This window comes from Pyxicephalus adspersus, chromosome 4 (assembly GCF_032062135.1).
Source record: "Pyxicephalus adspersus chromosome 4, UCB_Pads_2.0, whole genome shotgun sequence".
Classification (NCBI taxonomy): domain Eukaryota; kingdom Metazoa; phylum Chordata; class Amphibia; order Anura; family Pyxicephalidae; genus Pyxicephalus; species Pyxicephalus adspersus.
In genome coordinates this window covers 103,498,131-103,514,310 of record NC_092861.1, presented here as the reverse complement: position 1 = coordinate 103,514,310, position 16,180 = coordinate 103,498,131, and the positions used below count along the sequence as shown (strand labels likewise).

The 16,180-nt window shown below is 39.6% G+C and overlaps 1 long non-coding RNA gene across 1 annotated transcript in view; it reads right to left on the bottom strand.

Moving 5' to 3' along the window:
* Positions 1-8,406: 8,406 nt before the first annotated feature.
* LOC140329104 (uncharacterized) overlaps positions 8,407-16,180 on the bottom strand; it is a 46,413-nt gene continuing 38,639 nt past the window's right edge. The window contains exon 3 of the long non-coding RNA XR_011920425.1: positions 8,407-9,041. This is a non-coding gene — a long non-coding RNA (uncharacterized lncRNA). The remainder of the gene's footprint in view (positions 9,042-16,180) is intronic.

The following is a 16,180-nucleotide window of genomic DNA, read 5'->3' as shown; positions in this document are numbered from 1 at the left end:
TTTTCTGTATGACTTTGTCATTCAGAAATAACTCCAGGTAGGCCAAGGGGTTGCGTTCCACCTTTTCCTTCAGACTAGGCTCCCCAGTGAATGGGAATCTTGGGGCTACTGGCTGAGGCTGACTGATATCAATTGAGCACCAGGTGCGGATGTCACTAACCTCAGTGACAGAATCGTTGCTGTCGCTTTCTGTGTCCAATGACAGGTCTCCAGGCGAATAACTGTCACGTGACTCCACTAGCGATTCCGAATCTCTCTCGCTGTTTGCAAGTTGTTCATATGCAGCTTGACTTTGGAGACGCCTTTTGGAAGCCATAGCAGAGGTCAGGGCTGGCAGCAGGCAAAAACGTTGTCAGAATCCAGGCAGAGGTCAGGGCAGGCAGCAGGCAAAGATGTCAGAATCCAGGCAGAGGCCAGGGCAGGCGGCAAGCAGAGACGTTGTCAGAATTCAGGCAGAGAACAGGGCAGGCGGCAGCAGAGATGTGGTCAAAGTTCAGGCTGAAGTCAGGCAGGCGGCAGGCAGAGACATGGTCAGAATCCAGGCAGAGGTCAGGGCAGGCAGCAAGCAGAGAAGTGGTTAAAAGGTCAGTCAGTAATCAAATGTATTGGCAGAGAGGCAGTGCACTATAACAGTATAACTCTTTCTTCAATTATCAAAAAGATACTGGCTACTTTGTATTGGATTCAATACAGTTATTTGTATTGAATCCAAAAATTGAATTTCCTGTCGGTCATGCCCACAGGCAAAACCTGAATGCACGAACTTCCTCGGTGACTCATCAGAGAGGAGACGCTGCTGCAGGGAGACGAGAGGAAGAGAGGAGCCACGCCATGGCTGAAGCAGAATGAAGGAGGACGCTGGAGGATAAGGTAAGGCTTTATTTACTATTGCTTATTGCTGCTTTACCTGGCCCGAGTGTGACTTGGGGTTACGATTTTAGCAACTTTTTTCTACCCCGAGTTATACTCGGGGTTACGGCTAGGAAGGTTAAAATGATATGCTTCCTTCTTGGTCAGCAACGTGGATACACCAAGTATCCCTGTTATCTGTGCATGTGGGACAGCAGAGGTCGTGAGAGGCATTGGGTGGAAAGGAATTGGCCTCCAAGATCTGCCCTAAAACCAGGTGATCCAAACATTCTACATAAGCCACTTGTTGATAGAAAGAATATTATATTCCCGCCTTTGCACATGAAACAGGGTCTGATGAAGCAGTTCCTAACCGAAGGAGACTGTTTCAAGTACCTCATTTTGGCATGATGGGGAAAAAATGATATGATAGGAAGATAACAAAAACATAGGGTGGGCAAAGGTGAGTGTATAAGGATGGGAGAGTAAAGGGGAAAACAAAGGGTGGGCAAAGGTGAGTGTATAAGCATGGGAGAGTAAAGAGGAAGGTCAGAATTTTTTGAATGAAGGGGAGGAGTCAAGATCTGTTTCCTTTATCATGGATGCGGTGGAGGCCCTCTTGGAGCAGCTTAGAGCTGCGGTGGCTGAAAAAGGTCCAGGCTGATTGCAGGAGCAGGTGGCCATGACAATGCAGGGGACCTTATTGACCTCGAGGGTTGCTGAATCTGAGGGTGTACGGTCTTAGTGGTCCGATAGAGAGGGTGTGCGGTGTTGAGTGGTCCGGTAGGGGGTTGTGAATGGTTAAATAGAACAAGTTATATACTTTGTAAGAATAACAGGATGCTGAACATCTGTTACACTAAAAGAAAAAATGTGCCTGCATCAGCTTTTATTAGATAAGGAGTTGTTTTTGCCTACTCAGCATAACTGCATATGTAAACTACGCCTTTTGTCTTCCTGTATCCTGTATGTATAAAAAACTGTTTAGTCAAAATAATGATTAGAGAATATTCCTAAGAGCATACTGTGCATGTGTGTTATTGGGATATCTCTCCAGACGTCTGTCTCTGTGGATGAAGGAGAAGTCAGGGTGCATTCGAGGAACTAGAAGTAGAAGCAGATCCTTTCAGGTTGGACAGGGGGGGTTGGGGGGGACCCCAGTGAACATAGAAAGGATGCGCTCTTTCCTAAATAGATCAGACCGGGAGGCAGCCCAGGTATTGGTAGAAGGGTTTTTTTCAGGTTTCAGGATCCAATTCGATATGGTGCAGGTCCCACCGGTACCACAGAATTTGCGGTCAGTGCTGCGCTACCTGGAGGTGGTAAGTGAAAAGCTTACCTGTGGGGGGTCTTGTTATGTCTCTATTGGGGTTGGTACCTAGGAAGGAGGCAAATAAATTTAGATTGATTTACCACTTGTCATACCCTGCATCCCAAACTGTGCTCGTTGTCCTATCCTTCTTTTGATAGGGCCGTTGGCTGGGTGAGGAAGTATGGAAAGGGGGCGCTGTTAGAGAACGTGGATATAGAGGCTGCTTTTCAGTTGCTCCCGGTCCACCCAGAGAGTCAGAGGTGGTTGGGTTTCACATGGAAAGGTAGGTTTTTTGTGAACCAATGTCTTCCCATGGGCTTCTATGGGTTTCCTGCACGCTGTTTGAAGTGTTCAGCAAGTTTTTGGAGTGGGTGGTGTGCGATTTAGCAGGAGTGTGATCTGTGTTACAATATTTAGATGATTTCTTTTGCGTGGGTCCGCCACAGTCTAAGTTGTGCAGGGTGTTGCTGGGTACTCTACAGCATGTGGCAGACAGGTTTGGGGTCCCCCTGGCACCTGAAAAAACAGAAGGTCCAGTGACAAAGCTGTCTTTTTTGGACATAGTAATCGATACTATGGCCATGGAATGCAGGCCCCCTGATACTAAGTTGGCTGATCTGAAGAAGGAGGTGCGGGAGGCTGCTTGAAGGTGTAAGTTACGTTTACACCAGCTGCAATCACTGCTGGGTAAGCTTAATTTTGAGTGTAAAATAATGCCTATGGAGAGGATTTTCGTGTGGCGGTTAGTGGCAGCAACTGCCGGAGTTTGCTGGCCGAGTCAGTATGTTAGGTTGAATGCTGAGATGCGGGTGGATTTGGTGGTTTGGCGGAAATTCTAGGAGGAGTGTAATGGGAGGGTGTAATGGATGGCAGGACCAGTGACTTCAGCAACATGGATCTATACACGGATGTGGCAGGGTCAGGTGAGATTTGGTGATAATTTTCAGGGCGCATGGAGTGTGGTCCCTTGACCGCAGGACTGGGTGGATTCTGGTTTGGTGGGTAATTTGGTTCTGTCAGAATTGTTCCCGATTTTGCTGGCGGTTGAATTGTGGGGTTGTCATTTTGCCAATAAGCGCATTTGTTTTCACTATGACAATTTGGGGGTGGGGCAGGCAGTAAATAAATGGTCTGCTTCATCCCCACCGGTGATATGTTTGCTTAGACATTTGGTTTGTTGTGCCTGCGCTTTAATGTGTTTTTGTGGCTGGTGCAAATCCTAAGCAAATCTAACATGGTTGCGGATGCTTTGTTTCGGTTGCAGTGAGGGAGGTTTCGAGAATTGGCACCAGGGACAGAGCGATTGGGTACTCCTTGCCTTCAGGAATTCTTGGGATTTGTGACAGGCTCCTGATGTTGCTTCTTCAACAGTCAGTAGCTAGGTCTACATGGTTGGCTTACAAAAATGTCAGACCAGGGCAGTTTCTGCAGTGAGTTTGGGGGTGCTTGTTATGTTGATGATTATGTATGTCTGGTTCTTTGTTTTCTTTGCAGGGCCATTGACCATGGTCTGTCGGTTTCGGGTTTAAATAAAAAGATGGCAAGCCGGCCTTTTGGTTTAAATGTTGGGGTGTACAGAAGGCTACCAAATCATTTATTGTGCGGAAGGAGCTGAAGGAAAAGGATGGGTGGCGACATTATGGAACTGCTTGGGTAGGATTTGCATGTCAGCCTTCTTTGGGGCATTTCGGATCAGTGAATTAGTAAGCTTGTTCACAACGTCTGCTGGGGGCTTGCAAGTGGAAGATGTTCAGTGTGGACAGGATAAAGCGTGGGCTGAACAAGGCCAGAGCCAAGGTTAATAGGGAAGTTGGGAGATTTATTGTTAGGAATGGGGGTATTGTTGTTCACCATTGTAAGTTAGAGGCGGATTACCCATTGCATCTTCAAGGTGATGGTGTTCATTTAAATGATGTGGGGATTGATTTGTGGTGTATGGGACTGCAGGAAGGGATATTTAGGGCCCTACAGGTGTTTAGGGCCCTATAAGGTTTTACACTTGTGGTGGTGTGAGGTCCTCATGGGTGTGGTGAAGTTGGATTGGTAAAATGTTGCTGTGTGAAGAGCCATCTATGTTTTGGGGTCTCCAAAATGTTTTAAAGGGGTTAAGAGTTGTAAAGGTTGGTTATGATATGCATGATTTATATTGTTCCAGAGACAGTGGAGTGACGTCTGGTAGACGGTCAGATATATCAATCAAAGCAGATACAGGTGTAAAACGGTGGTGATAGAGTTAAAGCCTGTGAGGACCTGCCACCTGAGGGGAGGAATTTGGGTCACCTGATTGTTAATGTTATATAGATGGTTGTAATGTACATAAAAGTCACAGTCTTTTATATTGTTAAAAAGTTGTAAAAGTAATAAACCTCCATACGGCCAATTTCACCATACCCACAGGTGTCTGTTGTTATTTTAAAGGAGGTCATTTGCTATGGGGGAAGAAGTGTGTTAGTTAAAGGAGGGCTTTTGCATACCTCAGTCATGAGCAAGGTGAACATTTCCACTAAAAATTGAAGGTCATGGAAGGACAGTATCAGGGTAGATGGGATGTACGTATGATGACTTGACTATTGTTGGAGCATCCAGCTGGATTGTCCTAACACTGAACACTCCAGGAAAAGCTATAAGTGCAAAATATTTACCTTAACCACTTACCCGATTCATTTTCAAATGTTTTAATGTAAAAAAAATATCATAGAGTATACAATAAATCCTTTGTAGGAACAAAATAAATGTAAAAAAACAGTACATTCAAGTTTTTTAATTTTTTTTATTGTATGTAAAATTTGTATGTTTTTTGACAAAAATGAAGGGTACCCTATATCGTAAAAACTGGATGTGATAGCAAAAAAAATGGGGTCATTGCTGGATTCACCACCCAAAAATTAGTAGAAAACAAGTGTAAGATCTAACTCAACAAAAAATGCGTATAAAAGAGAATCTGGGTGGCAGTAACCATAATATGGATTCATTTAGTGTAAGCTGTAAACAGGAAGCAAAAACAGGAAAGATAAAAACAATAAATTTTAAGCCCCCTAGCGGTATTCCCAAGTCTGACTCGGGGTACCTAAAAGCAGAATAAAAGCTCACTTACCGTACTCCTTCGCTGTCCCCCGGAGTCCTGCTGGTCCCCGCAGGTCCTGGGTACACGTTTGCCTCCTCTGATCTCCAGCTGCATAATACAGCGACGTGGTACGGGGTTTCCCAGTAACGTCGGTGCATGCGTCGGTGCGGCTGGGACTTAGCGGCAGGAAATTAAAATAGTTTTGTATTGGATTCAATACAAAATACCGGTATTGAGTCCAATACAAAGAAATATTCATATAATATATAAATATAATTATATTATATATAGTAAATATATGCTGCTGTACAGTTATATTACATTATACATTTTTTTATTTATTTTTTTTAACAGATTTTTGTGTTTTTTTGTCAGAGTTTATCATTAAATTTATTAACTATTAGACATGTGTCGGTGTGTTATGCCTAGAAATTATAGGCCTACAATGTAAAATAAATTTCAATGCAAAAAATTGTACCACTTTTTGCTAGGGAAATACAGCCAGAATAAGACCGCTAGGGAGGTTAAGAAAGTAAAATTTTCCATTATTGAGGCGGCTCTCTGTGACTTTGACTGTGAGAGAATATTATCTTCAAAGAACACAGAACAGAAATGTTTCAAGTCTGTTCTACACAAACACACTGAAAAATTTATTCAAAAAGTAATAGGGTTTAATTTTTGCCTTTTAAACTTATGCGGCTCACAGCTAAAAAAGCCATAAGAATAAGGACATTCCAAAAAAATAAAAATGAAGGATCACCTTCATGATTTGAAAACTATAAAGAATATAACAAAAGATGCAAAAAGGAGATATGTGCAAAACTTGTACAAAATGAAAGACAGATTGCAAAAGAATGTAGGGCAATCCCCCTAATTAAAAAAAATATATATAATAAAACCAAAAAGATCAGATCTGAACATGTAGGCACCCTTAAAGGATGTCTCTGGGTTGGTAACTAGGGATAAAGAAAAGGCGGATTTAACTAAACACTGTTTTGACTCTATTTACACAAAGGAAAATGACGGAGCTGAAGTCCAGTTAAAGTCTAAATTGCCAAAAAAGCAATGTGCCACAATAGCTCAAAATTGATATGACTGAGAAACAGTTGTACAAAATTAGGGTTGACAAAGCACCAGGACCTGATAGATTGCATCCACGTCTCCTCAAAGAGCTGAGTTATTTCAAAGCCATTGTTCCTAATTTTTAGAGACTCTGGCATGGTACCAATAGATTGGAGTCAATGTGGTTCCTATGCCAATGTGGTTCCTATCTTCTAAAACGTAGCAAAGTCATTACTAAGTAACTACAGACCATTAAGTGAAACTTCTAAGTTGGAAAGGTCCTGGAGAGTTTGATAAAGAACCACAGAGCAGAGACCACATAGAGAAGTTTCTGCTAGAAAATATTATAATAAGTGATAGTCAGCATGGATTCAAGAAATACCAAAGTTGTCAAACTAAGTAAACAGGTAGACAGTGGAGTAGCAGTTGATACAGTGTACTTGCTAAAGAATTTGACACAGTACCCCACAGAAGAATAATATGCAAATTAGTGACTTTAGGTTTAGAAAATTAAATCTGTAAATAGAGAACTGGCTTAAAGACGGTGTCCAGAGAGTAGTGATTAAGAATATATACTCTGCTTGGTCCAATGTACTAGTGGTGTACCCCAGGGTTTAGTGTTGAGAACGTGACTGTTTACCATCTCTATAAATTATATAGAGTTTGGGATTAAAAGTACCATTTCTGTGTTTGCAGATGACACCAAACTATGTAATGGAATTAGGTGTATCCAGGATGTCTGTAATCTACAAGCAGACCTGAATGTACTGTTTGTTTAGACAGCCAAGTGGCAAATGACATTCAATATTGAGAAATGTAAAGGTATGCACTTGGGGGCTAACAAGATGCATGCTTCATGCTGTCTAGGTGGAATAGATTTGGGAGTCATAAATAGAAAATGATCTGGGGTTTTGGTAGATCATAGACTTAAAGCTTACCTAAACTCAAAATTTCACTTTACATAAAAGGGTAGACAACCCTTATATGTAGAGAAAAAATGTTTTTTTTTTTAAGTGCAACTCCCTTTTTTATTTAAAAAAAAAGGGGTGCAGCACTGCCCCATAATTCTAAATCACCTAAGCCACTTGAAGCCATCCTAATAATGACAATAATCCAGGGGTGCCCAACCTACGGCCCGTGGGCCACATATGGCCCTCTGCTTATTCCCTCTCTGCTGTCTCTGCTCATTGTCTTGAGGGGGATGGGGCGCTCACATCTCCTATGTATCTCTCTATGAGATCACGCTGCCAGGAGAGGAAGCTGCTCCCCGCCCACCTTGTACTGTGAGATAATCCTTCTTTGTGCAGCAGCAGCATGAGAGCTGTGTGGATGCTGCTGTCATTAAGCCCATGAATAAACCTGCATTTTTCCTAAAGTGAGTGTCATGCCACACATAGCTGACCACTTACCTTCTGTGAACCCAAATTTGTCTTTAACAGTAGAGGTAGGGAAATTTAAAATAAGTGGGGGACTCTTGTGGCTAACCCCCCTATACTAAATTTTATCACTGCTACCATACCATGGTGTCCTGTCATATTTAAATGTCCGCTTATGTTCTTTGAATCCCAATTTCTCCTCAAAGGGGAACTGTAGGTATAATAAAATGTAAAAAATATATGTAAGATACCTATCATACCGTGCTACCCTGTCACACATATTTTGCCACTTACCCTCTGTGAACCCCAATGTACCCACTGGATATCTGTCACATAAAATTCCATTTCTCTGGAAGTATCAATTGCAGAGATTTTGAGGGTACAAAGAAGGTTAGCAGTCCCCAATAACTGACAGGACTTATTGTATGGTGTAGTTTCTGTTCTTTGGTACAGGAATGGTGAGCAGGGAACAATATATGACTGGCCAGCACTGTAAGATAGATTTAGTTTTGTATCTTTCATCAATAAAATGTTGCATTAATAAAAAAAAGCATTAAATAGTGATAGCAAAAATTCTTGATTTGTCACTTCCTTTATTTTGTGCATGTACGTTACGGTAACTAAACACATTTCAATGTAATTTAATTTTAAATAAAACTATTTTATTTTTAAACATACATCTTTAATGTTTGTTTGCAATGTGGCCTGCGAGTTTTATCCCAATGCCAAATGCAGACCCCAGATGAAGAAAGGTTGGGCACCACTGCAATAATCTTTACATCAAATGTCCCCTTACTCCCTTCTCATTTCACCCCTGATTTAAAGTTGTGTGCAAATTATAACTTTTTCATAAAAATCAATCTTGGCCTGACTCACCGTTCCTTCTCTTTGATAGTCCTTTAATGTCATCAGTCAATATACAGGGTTGGGAGGCAGAAAAACCAAGACCAAGCTCATCTTTTACATATAAGACATTTGGAAACATCCAGAATTACTGATTGCTTTGATATACAACTTTCACTTTTCTTCGCATGCATTTTTATTATCATATGCACTGTTTTAATTACCCAAGTTTGTTTGCAGATTTACAATAAGTAATCAATGAAGTTGGGTAAAAGTTCAGTCTTTTATTTAAGATTTTCTAATTAGTCTTTGGAACTTCCTTGAGTACCAGAGACAGTATTTCCATGTTCAATATATTCCACAGCTCCATATAGCAATATCCCCATCACTACCACACACATTAATATATAAAGTTTGATGTAAACACATAAAAATGAGCTATATCCAAAGGCAATTGCGAATCCGAGAGACTCCCAAAGTGAAAAATTGGCAAAAGCAGCTTCTTTGTTCTTTTCAAACAATACACCGTATAATGCTGCAATGACAAAACAAACAGAAAGGCATTAAACAAAAACAAATTCCTGTGACTTGCTCAGTAGTCAGAATTTTCCAAAATCAGTCATAGATATTAATCCCCAGGTTCTATCCATAAGCGAACCTATTCAGGTAACCTTATAACAGACTCGCATACCACAGGCTTTCATGTAGCTAATAAATCCTCAGAGGAGAACAGACAGCTAGTCTACAAGAGGTGGTATTATCTGGGATCAATGACTTTATAAAGAGATGGTAAAAATATGTAGCTAATCATGCTTCAGATAACATACCCAGCCAGGGTGATTAAATTCCAGGATAAACTTTAAAAAATGTGCTAAGTCTGAAAGTATATTTTCTTTACAAAGAAGGTACGGCCTGTCTCCTGTCAATATTTAACTAATTTAAAAATTTTGAGAAGATTGAAGAAGAAAGAAGAAAGACAGGCTTTTGTTGGCACTGGATTTTGTGAGTTTATTTATGTGTTTTTGATTCAAACATTAGTGACAGCAAAAGTTCCTTCTAGGATTTTTGTTGAACATGTGATTCCTATATCATGAAATACATCATATACACATATGAATTACATGAACATAATAGATAAACCATACAGGTGATATAGACAAAATAAAAGGTAAAGAATTCTACTCAGAGTCATATTGTCTCATCTGTTTTCCGACACGTTTTGCCCAAAAAGTGGCTTCCTCAGCGGATAGAGAGACTCAAGTATGAACTAAAGAGTAAACAGAAAATGAAATAGAGCACAAACTTACATATTGGTTTTCAGGTCAAAAGGATAAATATATTTGTCAAATAAAAGTGTCCATTATTCTTAGTTAGTCCAATTTGTATAATCAGTGTATCATTTAGAAAGAATTTTAAAGACCCTTTCTTAAAATAAAGAGAGTCACATATATAGAAGTTCAGATTCATTATACCAACATATATATATTTGGTTAATTTATGGTTTCCCAGAATGTGATACCAATATATCAGTTCCATAGAGTTAATTATCAGATTTATTGTATCAAAGAAAAAGTAATAAAAGGGACTTATTGTGGTTGGAAGAATCCAAAGTGTAGAGGTGAAAATGTTGTACAATGACACCAATGGCGTAATACCACTACTATTGAAATAAACCATAAATTAACCAATATATATATATATGTTGGTATAATGAAATTGACCTTCTATATATGTGCTCTCTTTATTTTAAGAAAGGGTCTTTAAAATTCTTATTCTTTTGACCTGAAAACCAATATGTAAGTTTGTGCTCTATTTCATTTTCTGTTTACTCTTTAGTTCATACTTGAGGCTCTCTATCCCCTGAGGAAGCCACTTTTTGGGCAAAACGTGTTGGAAAATTATGGAGACAATATCACTCTTTGAGTAGAATTCTTTAATTTGTATTTTGTGTATATCACCTGTATGGTTTATCTTGTATGTTCATGTAATTCATATGTGTATATTATGTATTTCATGACATGTTGATCAATATTCCCAGAAGGAATCTTTGCTGTCACTAATGTTTGAATCAAAAACACATCAATAAATACACAAAATTTACAAAAAAAATCCAGTGCCAACAAAAGCCTGTCTTTCTCCTTTGTTCTTCAATTTTCTTATAAGTAATTTCAGGGTTGGCAACATTAAACTATCAAACACCTCTTTAGTGAGCAAAATTTCTCTTCATTTTTACTCTAATTTAAATTTTCACTTTCAAAATTAAAAATTCAAATAGGCAACCACCGGCCAGTAGGAATGCTTACCACAAATGCTCTTGACAATTTGATAGAAGCATCTAGATGCATTAACATAGCAGGCAGCAGCTGAATCTCCAATATTAGAGCCTATTTTGAAATTGCCAACAGCAGGCCTAGTCTTATGTCCCTAATTTTTTTAAGTAACTTTGCTAGACTATGAAATTGTCAGCTATCTGCTTCAGAGAGTAGGAAGCATTTCTCAGTAACACTCGTTCCCAAGAGCAAACATTTTGTAGCATGCCACAAAATAATTGCCTGCAAAAGGAACTGATCTGTTCAGAAATGTAGGAAAAGAGATCAAGGTAGTAAAAACCTGCATGTTTTATGCTCACTACACAAGCAATACAATCTGGCTGAATAGTCTTATTTAGCTTTACCAACAATTATGTAACACAAGGGCTTGCCAGGTTTATTACAGATTGATTAGATAGCTTACATTGGTTCTCATTTTAAATAGTCTCACATTTATAACATGCATAGTAAGTTTTATACTAACTTAGCATGCCTGCACTTTGCATGAAAAGAGATCAGATGTGGGTTCATAATATCATTGGGGAAAAAGTAAAGGTCACTTACTAGAGCAGGCATGGGCAAACTACGGCCCAATTGGTGTATTTCTGCAGCCCGTTTGGTGGTCAGTGGCCCTGCCCAGTGCCCCCCTGAGCATGGTCAGGAGAAGGACCCCGCTGGGCTGCCGCACCAAGCAGAGCCGCGGAACACGTCTACTGTTTCTTTACCAACTACTGTAAGTGGGCGGGCTGTGTCCCTGACACAACTCACAGTTCCCAAAATAGACAGGATATTTTTTGCAGTTTGCCACTTCCATGCCCAGCTGTGTGCTCAGGAGATGCCAACTATGTAGTTTCATACCATGGGTGTGAAAGGACCTTAAGTCAATAATTTGAAATTTAGATTTTTCTAAAATCTAAAACCCTAGTTATACTCTCTTTGATAAAGACAGAGTCAAATGAAAAGGTGGTGGTGTCATCTGTATGTGAGAAGTGATCTGAAAGTGAATGTGAAAGAAGAAATTGCGGATGGAACAAGCAATGCGGTTGAGGCAGTATGGGTGGAGTTGAATGAGGGGTTGAATAACACACAATTAATCTGCTATAGGCCCCCCAGTGCTAAGGAAGAAATAGAGAATCAACTACTAGCACAGATAGAAAAATCAGCAAAAAGTGGAAGTGTTTTAATCATGGGAGATTTCAACTACCCTGATATTGACTGGAGTAATGGCACTAAAGGAACATCAAAAAGGAGGAAATTTGTGAATTTATTACAAGATAATTTTGAGGTACAGTTTATAGAAGCCCCAACTAGAAATTATACTCTGCTGCACCTGGTTCTTTCTAACAATGTAGAGCTTATAACAAATGCGCATATAAAAGAGAATCTGGATAGCAGTGACCATAATATGATTTCATTTGATGAAAGTTGTAAACAGGAAGCAAAAACAGAAAAGATAAAAACATTTAAATTTTAACCTCCTGGGCGGTAACCACGAGTGTGGCTCGGGGTAGAAAAAAGATGCTAGGAGCAGTAACCCTGAGTTACACCTGGGGTAGGTAAAAATATCGGAAGAATAGTAAATACAGTCCAACCTGATCCGCTGGCATCCTGCGTTGTTCTTCGTGTCTTCTTTCTTCCTCCGGCCAGTGTTCGCTGCACTAGATGAGTCACCGAGAAGTTCCCGGTCACATGGGTGCTTGCAGATGTTCTGTTCGGGGCGGGCGGGAAATTCAAATTCATTTGTATTGCATTTAATACAAAATAACTGTATTGAATGCAATACAGTGGATTTATATGTGTAAATGCAGTACATTGTCTTTTATGAACATTTATTTTACTTATTATATTAGTAATATTTATACTAATAATATTTTTTATTATTTTACTTATTATTATTTTACTTATTATTATTTTATTTATTATTTTGACATGATTTTGTGTTTCAAACTTTATTCTACTCATACAATAAATTATACTGTAAAATAAATTTTCATGAAAAACAATGTACCGCTTTTAGACGTATTAAACCGGACAGAAATGAACCGCCCAGGAGGTTAAGAGAACAAATTTTCCATTATTAAGGGCGTCTCTCTGTGACTTGGACAGGGAGACAATATTGTCCTCAAAGAACACAGAACAGAAATGGAAATGTTTCAAGTCTGTTCTACAAAAGCACACTGAAAAGTATATTCCAATGGGTAATAAGTTTAAGAGGCTAAAATTAAAACCTATGTGGCTCACAGCTGATGTTAAAAAGGTCATAAGGAACAAGAAAAGGGCATTCCAAAATTTTAAAAATAAAGGATCACCTTCATCGTTTGAAAACTATAAAGAATATAACAAAAGTTGTAAAAAGGAGATAAAATGTGCAAAACTTCAAAATGAAAGACAGATTGCAAAGTAAAGTAGGGCAAACCCCCACATTTTTTTAAATATATAATTAGCAAAAAGATCAGATCTGAGCATATAGGCCCCCTAAAAGATGTGTACACAAAGGAAACTGGCAGAGCTTAAGTCCAAATTCATAACAGCAATGTCACTGCCTTAAACGAGTCACAATTGCTCAAAATTGATATGATAGAGTAAAAGTTGAGCAAAATTAAGGTTGACAAAGCAGCAGGAACTGCTGGATTACATCCACGTGTCCTCAAAGAGCTGAGCTCGGTTATATCAAAGCCAATATATCTAATTTTTAGAGACTTTTTAGTCACTGGCATGGTGCCAATGGACATGTGTAGGGACATGTGGTTCCTATCTTCAAAAAGGGAGCAAAGTCATTACCAGGTAACTAAAGACTGGTTACTTTAACGTCCATAGTTGGAAAGGTCCTAGAGAGTTTGATAAAGAATCACATAGGGGAGTTTTTGCTAGAAAATAATATTATAAGCAATAAGTCAAGAAAGACTGAAGTTGTCAAACAAATTTACTCTCTTTTTATGAGGAAGTAAGTAAACAGGTAGACAGTGGAATAGCAGTTGATATAGTGGACTTGGACTTTGCTAAAGCATTTGACACAGTACCCCACAGAAGGTAAATATGTAAGTTAGGGTCCATAGGTTTAGAAAAGTCAATCTGTAAATGGAGAACTATCTTAAAGACCACATCCAGAGAATTGTAACTATTGATTCATACTCTGAATGGTCTAAGGTTATTAGTGGTGTACCCCAGGGTTCAGTTTTGGGACCTATACTGTTTAACATTTTTATAAATTATATAGAGTTTGGGATTAAAAGTACCATTTCTGTGTTTGCAGATAACACCAAACTATGAATGGAATTAAGTCCATACAGGATGTTTATAATCTACAAGCAGACCAGGATGTACTGTTTGATTGGGCAACCAAGTGGCAAATGACATTTAATTTAAATAAATGTAAAGTTATGCACTTGGGGGCTAACAACATGCATGCTTCATACTGTCTAGGGGGAATACATTTGGAATGTAAAAGGATCTGGGGGTTCTAGTAGATCATACAGTTAATAACAGCATGTAATGCCATGCTGCAATATCAAAAGCTAGCAAAATACTTTCTTGTATCAAAAGAGGAATAGACTGTAGACATAGAGACATAATCCTGCCCCTGTACAAAGCATTTGTCAGACCACATCTGGAATATGCAGTCCAGTTTTGGGCACTAGTTCACAAAAAAGACATTGTGGAATTGGAGAGAAAGCAGAGAAGGGCAACTAAACTTATAAAAAGGAATGGAGGAACTAAGCTATGAGGAGAGATTAGCTGAACTGAACATATTCTCCCTTGAGAAGAGACGTTTAAGGGGGATATGACCACCCTGTATAAATATATAAATGGTCCATATAGAGGACTCTCTTCCAAATTATTTAAATTGTGAATAGCAGACTCCAATAATTAATTGTGTGTTATTCCACCCCACATTCAACTCCACCCATAATGCCTTAACCTCATCGCTTGTTCCATTCTCAATATAACATTATATCAAAGTTTGTTAGTTTGTTCCACCTGAAAGGAAAGCCTCAATGGATAATTAAAGAGGAGTGGACTCCTATTTACCCAGCCTGTGATTACATATCGTGTATCTGTGGGAGGAAGAAAGCCTGGCTTTCCCTCTCTCCTCTTCTTTTCTTCCTCCCACAGATACACAACATTATATCAAATACAAGACAGTATACATTAATTATGCTTAGGCTACAAAGCCAACCATACATGAGTATTTATTACATAAACATGGGGGAGTGTGCATGCGCAGGCGGCCAGGTCGGATGTCCCTGTAGCCGGCTCCGTGCTCCTCTGTTCTTCCCACACAGCAGCTGTATCGGCTCCATGGTCTTTCCTCCTAACACTACAGACCCCCTCGGCCAGCTCACAATGAGGGGTAAACAGCTTCAGAAACCCCGGGAACGAGCAGAAAAGACAGCTTCTGGGTCTTTCAAGATGGCTGTGTCACAGGCCGCTTCATCCTCCTCTGCAGCACGTTCCTCCACAGCACGTGCTGCAATAAAGGGATCAATGCAGGAATCCAAGCCATCCTCTTCCCCTGCAACTATGGAGCACTTGGATAGTGGGAAACACGTTGATGGAGGTGAGAGCTCTTCATCTTCCCCTGCTAGCAGACCCCCTACCATGTGCTCGCCTGATCCTGATGCACACATGGCAGGGTCCACATTCTCATTGCAGGACACTGATTCATTAGGGGTCATTAGCTTGCCCCATGATCCATCCAGTCCTGAAAGTATTCCTGAGGAGCACTCTAGTACAAGTACTTATACTGGGGATGCCGCAATAATTGCATGTTTTGCAGCCTTACTGGTGAAGGAATTAGATAAAACTAGAGCAAAAATGATTGCAGATTTGAAACAAGAATTCCAAGTTTTGGGTCAGCGAATTAGGCTCATAGAGATAAAAACTGATGAAACTAGTGGAGGAGTCACCCAAATTTCCTCTGCTATATCTTCATTGCAGAAGCGCTTAGAAAGTACCCAAAATAAAATGGAAGACCTGGAAAATCGTTCAAGACGGGATAATTTTCGTATTGGAGGCCTTCCAGAAAGTATTACAAATTTAGAGTCTGTTGTGCAAACCTTTCTCAAATCCATGCTTCCTACAGTGGATGATTTACACCTAGAGTTCGATTGTTTACACAGAGCTACTAGGGCAGATGGTGCCACAAGGGATATTATCGCGAAGCTTCATTATTTGCAAACATAGGATGCCCTTATAAAGGTTGTGCAATCCAATCCTGACCTGTCTATTGAAGGCTACCCAATTCAGATTTTTGTGGACCTTTCCCCGGTTACAATACAAAAATGAAGATCTTTTAAACCTCTGCTGCAATCTCTGACGTCATACTATATAAAATATCGATGGGTGTTTTCTTTTCGGCTATGCT